Source organism: Hevea brasiliensis, chromosome 1 (assembly GCF_030052815.1).
Source record: "Hevea brasiliensis isolate MT/VB/25A 57/8 chromosome 1, ASM3005281v1, whole genome shotgun sequence".
Taxonomy (NCBI): domain Eukaryota; kingdom Viridiplantae; phylum Streptophyta; class Magnoliopsida; order Malpighiales; family Euphorbiaceae; genus Hevea; species Hevea brasiliensis.
The window spans coordinates 33,911,793-33,918,955 of NC_079493.1; the positions used below are offsets into that span (position 1 = coordinate 33,911,793).

At 32.4% G+C, this 7,163-nt stretch overlaps 1 pseudogene; it reads left to right on the plus strand.

Annotated features, from left to right (window-relative positions):
* Positions 1-522: 522 nt before the first annotated feature.
* Positions 523-5,735, plus strand: LOC131183139 (acetylajmalan esterase-like; annotated as a pseudogene).
* The last annotated feature ends 1,428 nt before the right edge of the window (positions 5,736-7,163 follow it).

A 7,163-nucleotide genomic window follows, 5' to 3' on the forward strand; every position in this document is an offset into this window, starting at 1 on the left:
CATCAACGACATTGTTAGGAACATTATATTTGTTGATAAATTCCTTCAATATGCTCATGCTTGTTCTCTTTCATGGAAACCTATTCCCTTGATGGCACCACCCTTGCTTGCATGGACAGAGTATGTTTTTAAATTTGAGGTTACGCTGCCACTAATACCAAATTCTATAATTTGAGAATAAAAATAATAGCATTAGCTAGTATATTTAAAAAACCCCTGCTATGCTTGGATTTCATATCCAACTAGGGAGAAATTATATAGTAAAATAGTTATTCAATGTAGAGTATCCTATATGAAATGACAATCCAATTACGATATAAAGATCAAGACAGGATCAAGTCTTACTTGGACTTTGTATGGCTATAAATAGATGCTTGTGAGAATATCCCTGTTGAAAGTCCTAAGAGTTAAAGCTTACACTGATCCAAAGATCTAGACAAGACCAATTGCATTCATTTTAGTTTGCCTGCTTTCATTCTATTTTGTCAAACCCAACATTCAAACTCTATGCTCTTTATAACCATGGCTTCCTCCAAACTTCTTTTCACTTTGCTTTTCTGTTGCTTCTCCTTTTATGTTATTTCGCTTCCATCTAATGCACATATTCCTAAGGCTTGCTAGTTTGAGGCCATATACAGCCTTTGGGATTTAATATCTGAGCTAGCAATTTAATCCAAGAGGACCTTGATTTTGTGTTTTCTAAGTTTCCCTATGGCCAAAATTTTAATCGCAATCCAATGGGCAGGTGCTCCAATGGTTTGCTCATTACTAACTTTATTGGCAAAAAACAAGTATTCTTTCATGTCTCATAATCTCTCTTGCATGTGTGTGTTTTAGCTAAATTGTATTTTATTTTACAACAAAATCAGCTGGTATTCCCCTCCTCAATGCATATTTGAATGTAAGTTCCTCTAAGACACATAGAGTGAATTTCACAGTTGCTAGCTCTATTGCATTGCTTATGGAATTCCTTCCAAATAAGGGAGTCATTGCCCCTGTTAGAAATAGTTCTTTTACCAAACAACTCAACTAGATGCATACCCATTTCAATGCAACCTGCCACAACTCCAAAGGTAGCTATTTGTTAATTCTCTGTAACAACATAATTAGATTTAACATACTTATATTGTCCTTATTATTGCATTATCCTTATCATATTTTATAGATTATGTTGAGAAACATAGAAATCTCTCTTCATTGTTAGGGAGATTAGAGGTAATGATTATAACTACGCTTTTCTTTGATGATTTGAAGTCCATGGTACCCAATGTTGTTAAAGCCATCAAAGATAATATCACGGTTTGTTAATTTTCTCAAAACATATAATAATTGATTTCTTTATGTTAATCATTTTCCCCCTTAATTTTCCTATATATATATATAGTTGGATTTGATGCTGCTTAAATAATTAACCTTGGAAATTTTCCCTGTAACGCCCTCACTTTAGGTAGTCTGTACATTCTACTGTTCCGATGACTAACGTCTGTTCGGACAGCCAGGATGTCTAGAACTACACTTGAACTAGAGTGAGAAAACATAAATTGACTGAATAAAGACCAAGTAAAATTAAAGAAAAGTAAAAAAAGTGAAGTACAACTCGGTTAAATGAGCCAGAGGTCACAGCGATGGGTGACCCTAACGGAAGCGTAAATCAGAATACGATTGCCTCTGAACTCATGGGAAACTCTGTGAAATAATTATTTGAGAATTATTTGAAGGATTTATGAGGTTTAAATGACAATAAAAATGTCAAAGAAAATCTAAGAAAATTAAGTCAATCGGTAAAGACAAATATAACTCGATGAACACAACGAAGGGCATTTTGGTCATTTCACATGAAGAGTTAATCTTTGACCAAAATGTTAATTAAATTAAGTGGAAATTTATGTAATAAATTATGATGGAATTTTAATAAAAATTTAAATAGAAAAATGTTAGTGGAGAAGAAGAAAATAGAAGAAAAGAAATCAAATTTCAAATTATGACCTAAGCATGAGGTATGAGTGACATAATTAAAAATTTAAAAAGCCAATTAAGTTGAGACATATATAAAAGCATAAGACAAACGAAATTAATTCATTCTCATTAAAAATAAGTCCATCTTCTTCCATTTTGAAGCTTGGCCGAGACTCATGGTTCTTCCCCTTCCACCATTTTCATCCTCTTTAAGCTCCATTTCCCTTCAATTCCCACTCCAAAACCCCTAAGTGCATTCACTAAAAATTGTCCCTACACCTTGAGGAAGCTTTAGGCAGTAAAAATTTGAAGAAAAATTGAAGTTTTAACAAGTCCAAGTTGATCCTAATTGAGGTTAGTGCACTATACAACCATCCTTTTTTCTTTAATTACTGTAAGCATGCTAAACTAGGTTAGAATGACATGAAATTGAAAGAAAATTATGAGTATTTGAAGGACCAAATTTTGGTAGCCATGAAAGTATTTAGGGTTTGATGATTTTTGTTGAAATTAATTTGTTTATTAGTATTGTTGATGAGCATATATGATAGATAAGTTGAATGGTATGAGTTAGTATGAGTTTGCATGAAAGATGATTATGGGAGTTAGGGTTTTGCATGAAATTTGGGAATTTTGTATTGTAACTTGAAATTGATGATGTTGAGACCAATTTTTGACTATTTGAAGTGCCATGAATGTGAATTGAAGTTTGGAAGTTGGGTGGAATTGAAAATTGGGAGTGTCGTTTTCATGCAGGATTTTTGGACCTATGAGTCCAGCAAAGTTAGACAGCTATAAGTAGAATTGTGTTGCTCCAATTGGTATGAGGCCAATTGGTGATGAAACCTAGGACAATTTGCCACATTTTTCATGAAGAGATCATGCCCAAAAACTGAACCTAACCAGACTTAAATTTGGCTTAAATCCGGGTAATCCTCTTCTAGACCTGGAAAAATGACCATATGAACAATAAATGTTCAAATGGCCATAACTTACTCTAGGAAGGTCAGAATGACCTGATTTTTATACCATTGGAAAGGTTAGACTTAGGAGCACAACTTTCATGAAGAACACAAAATCCAGATCTGCCTCTAACCAAATCAAATTGCTAGCAAAATTTAGGTCAACAAAACTGTCCAGAACCAAACTGCCCAGAATTTCTGGACTTAGGCTCACCCGACCAGTTTTGACAAAAATGCCATAACTTGGTCCAAAAAATTGCAAATGCAATGAAACTAATGCAAAAATTTCCATAAGATATAAATCTACAATATTGATGTTTTGACCAAAACCCAAAAACTAAGGAAACTTGGTCAATTGACTAGGTCAAGTTAGCATGTAAATTCTGGAAATGCCTAAGTGACTACTTGACCCCAGAATAGTTTTTATAACATATCTCCCACTAGAAAACTCTAATTGGGATGAACCATATTGTTCTGGAAACCTGAGAAACAGGGCTCCAATTTTGATTCAGAAACTTGCCTCAAATTTTGAGTGCAAGAACCCTAAAATGGAAGTCAATGTCACTGACCTAAACTTGGAACCCTGAAGACATAGGGCACATGAGTCCAGACTAGTTATTGGACTATAACTCATCCTATATAATTTAAAAAAATTGTAATTTTTAAATCTGAGTAATCCTAAGACATAGGGTAATAATTTCTATGAAGAACATTAGGCCTAAAAGTGGCTGTAACATGTCTAATTAATTAGACAAAGATAGACTCCAGAATCTGCCTGAATCTGGACCCAGAAAGAGACCATGGACCAGTTGTGGTTATTTGATCATAACTTGAGTTCTAAAACTCCAAATGACATGATTCAAAAAGGAAATAAAGATAAGACATATTAGAACAACTTCCACGAAGGAAGTGTGGCCAAACAGTAGCCCCATCTTAACCAATTTGCAAGATGAATTTAGGATACCAAATTTGGACCTTGAGAAAGGTTCATAAAATAACTTGGCATATGATATGGAATGAACTAAAATAATTTGTTAAACATAAGAATAACATGAATAGGCATGTAGTTGCATGAAAATGCTATGGAAACACAATTACTACATACTATGAAATTATAAATACTTAATAATTCTATTTTGCCCAAAGTACACCTAGATTTATTTATATAGTATGGATCGATTGGTATACTAATTAGGGACTACAGATTACAGTACTACCCATATGAATGATCATTGACAGATAACATATGTCTGAGATGGTTGTTCTACTGGCTTTATGCCTGTCCATTGGCCACAGTGCCTATTATCATTACTGGCTTTATGCCTGCCCGCTGGCCTAGTGCCTGACATGACCGTGGTATACTTGATAGACATACGGATGTCTAACTAGTATACTCCCGTGTATCAAGTCTTTATAGTCTGTCATAGATTACTTGGACATAGATATGTGTAATACACTTTAAATTTAAATAAGTACATGAAGAGACTACTAATATGGGTATAATAAGATTGAATATGTAATATATTTATAAAAAGATCCTGATAAATTGTTTGCTCCCAAAGTTTCATAAATATGTAATTACTTCAAAATTTTAGTAAAATTTTATATGGAGTAATTATTTCAATTATTAGTTATTTTTTTTTCAATTATTGCACTACTAAGCATAAATGCTTAGCGCGATTGATTATTTCCTCGCGTAGGTACATGAGACCACCACCACCAGCAACAGTAGCAGTAGAGCGCAGATAGAGAGTGATCAGATTTGCTAGAGTGTCGGTCACCTCATCAGTCATTTTGGTAGAGCTCATGTATATATATATATATATATATATATATATATATATATATATATATATATATGTTAGATATTGCATTTTGATTATTGTACATAAGTAAATGTTGTAAGTTGTTTTGGGACATGTAATTAAAATTTTGGATTGTATTTAATTTGTACATTATTGTATATAAATATTATATCAATGAAGTGAAATTTATTTCTTGAAAATTGATGTAATCAATGAGAAATGATATGATGAATGGATATATGAAATGGATATAAATTGTTTTTAACAGGTAAATAAGGAAACCCGCCATGTACTAATAAAACAGAGCAGACTCTGTCTGGGTCTCCATAAAAATGAAATGGGATAGAAAAAAAATTTCTACACGTAAGATAATATAATTAAATAGACATTAAATTAATATTGTACACGATAAGATAGGATATGATGCTCCGACACTGAATGTAGCACACCTTGCTCGACTACACTGTAGACGGGTGAGGGGAGTTACATTCCAATCGATTGCATGCCAATATATCTTACAGATTTCACTCCAATGATTCTAGTGCATATGATGAATTTCATTGTCTTAAAGGTTTGAACAATTTTGTAATGTATGACAATGAACAAATTTAGCAAGCAATTAAAGAATTACAAAAAGAGCATCTAAACGTGACTATAGTATATGGTAATTACTATAATGCTTATAAGTGGATTTTGCAAAAAGCAGTATTTCTAGGTGAGTCTTCAAAATTTGTAAATTGTGAGTATAAAATACATAGGACATAAATGAAATTGGCATCATTTACTTATTTGATGTGAATAGGATTTGATCCAAAATTACTTCAAAAAGCTTATTATGGGAATGGGGGTGATTATCACTTTAGTCTTGTTAGAATGTGAGGAGTTCCAAATGTACTGATTTGTGCTAAACCTTAAGAAGGTATTAGCTGGGATGGAGTACATTCGATAGAAAAAACCTACTTGTTCATGGCACAATGGCGACATCTTCCAAAAGATTCAATGTATTGCTTGATTATCTCATTAATTTAATTTTCTTAGATTAGTAACTAGCTAGTAGATTAAGTTGTTTGAGTGCAAATTGTTTCATTTAAAGTTTACATATGGTATTCAATAAAACTAAATTTTAGTTATTGAAAATATTTTTATATATGTTTCTTTGCGCTTTATCTATTCCTTTATACTGCTTTATGAGTGATTGGTACAATTGGTTGTTATGCCTATTGCTAGTTTATCAAGGTCATATACTCATTAGTGAAAATTGATTGATCGATTGATCCTTACTTCTCTATGTATCATATGGCCAATGTTTTTCCACATGAAAATGCACATATTATTTGGACAAGGTCAGGGATTTTTTATATATATTTGTACCTAAAGAGTTTACCATTCAGTTTCAGTATTGTATTGTTAAAAATGATAGGAATTTTTATTGGCCTCCATACAGGTTTACTTCTTATTATGTTTCACTATTTTGTATTGTGACATTTGAGAGAATTATTGAGCAATCAATCCCCTATCCTTCCTATTCTATAAATGAAAATGATAATAATAATATATACTTAATTATAAAAATTTTAAAGTATTGAAATGTCAATTTTTATATTTGCTAGTTTCTAATAAAAAGTTAAATTTGGAGTAAATATTAAGCATAGAATAGGCTATAGGCCCATTTTAGCTCCTAAAGTATTTCCCAATAGTCAATTGAGTCTTAAACAAAGTTTGGGTCAATTGAGTGCTCAATGTTTTTAAATGGGACATATAAAGGTAAAAACTATATAAAAAAAATCAATTCAGCCCAATTTTGGGTCACGTAAGCAACTATTTAATGGTGTTAAACTAATATTTTAGAGCTATCAAAACATAAGCTTTTCCCATCATAAACCAAGTCTCAAATCTCTCTTAGCCAAATCCAAACAAGACAATTTCTGATTGATTTGTTCCTCTTCAGCATCTTGAAGAATCACCTTAATTTTGGTAAGCGTTTTCTTCATAACAAACACAAAGACTATGATTTGCATACTTTGATGGAGGTCCACTAACATCTAGTACTAGTGTGACCCTTCAAGGACCAATTACTTGAGCCAGAGCCAAAATGCTACAAGGGCTAATGCAAGAGGAGCTGAGCAAGGTTTGCAAGGAAGCATTAAGAGTTGAACTAAATACAAGGTGGATCATGTTAACACAAGTTTATTCATCTTTAGACATGCATTCTAGGATATGAGTAGAACATGAGAATGTGGCATGGTCAACAACACATGGGAACCATTAGGTGTGTGGTCCCCCCCAACTTTTGCTTTAAGAAAGGACACAACATGCTTTTTAAATGGTCCCCACTATTTTTTTCTCCAATAGTAGATTCCTTTTGTTCTTTCCTTATTTGTTCTTAGATATTTTTAGTAAATTATTTCATTTTAGTCTTTTAGCCATTTAGGGTTTTTGG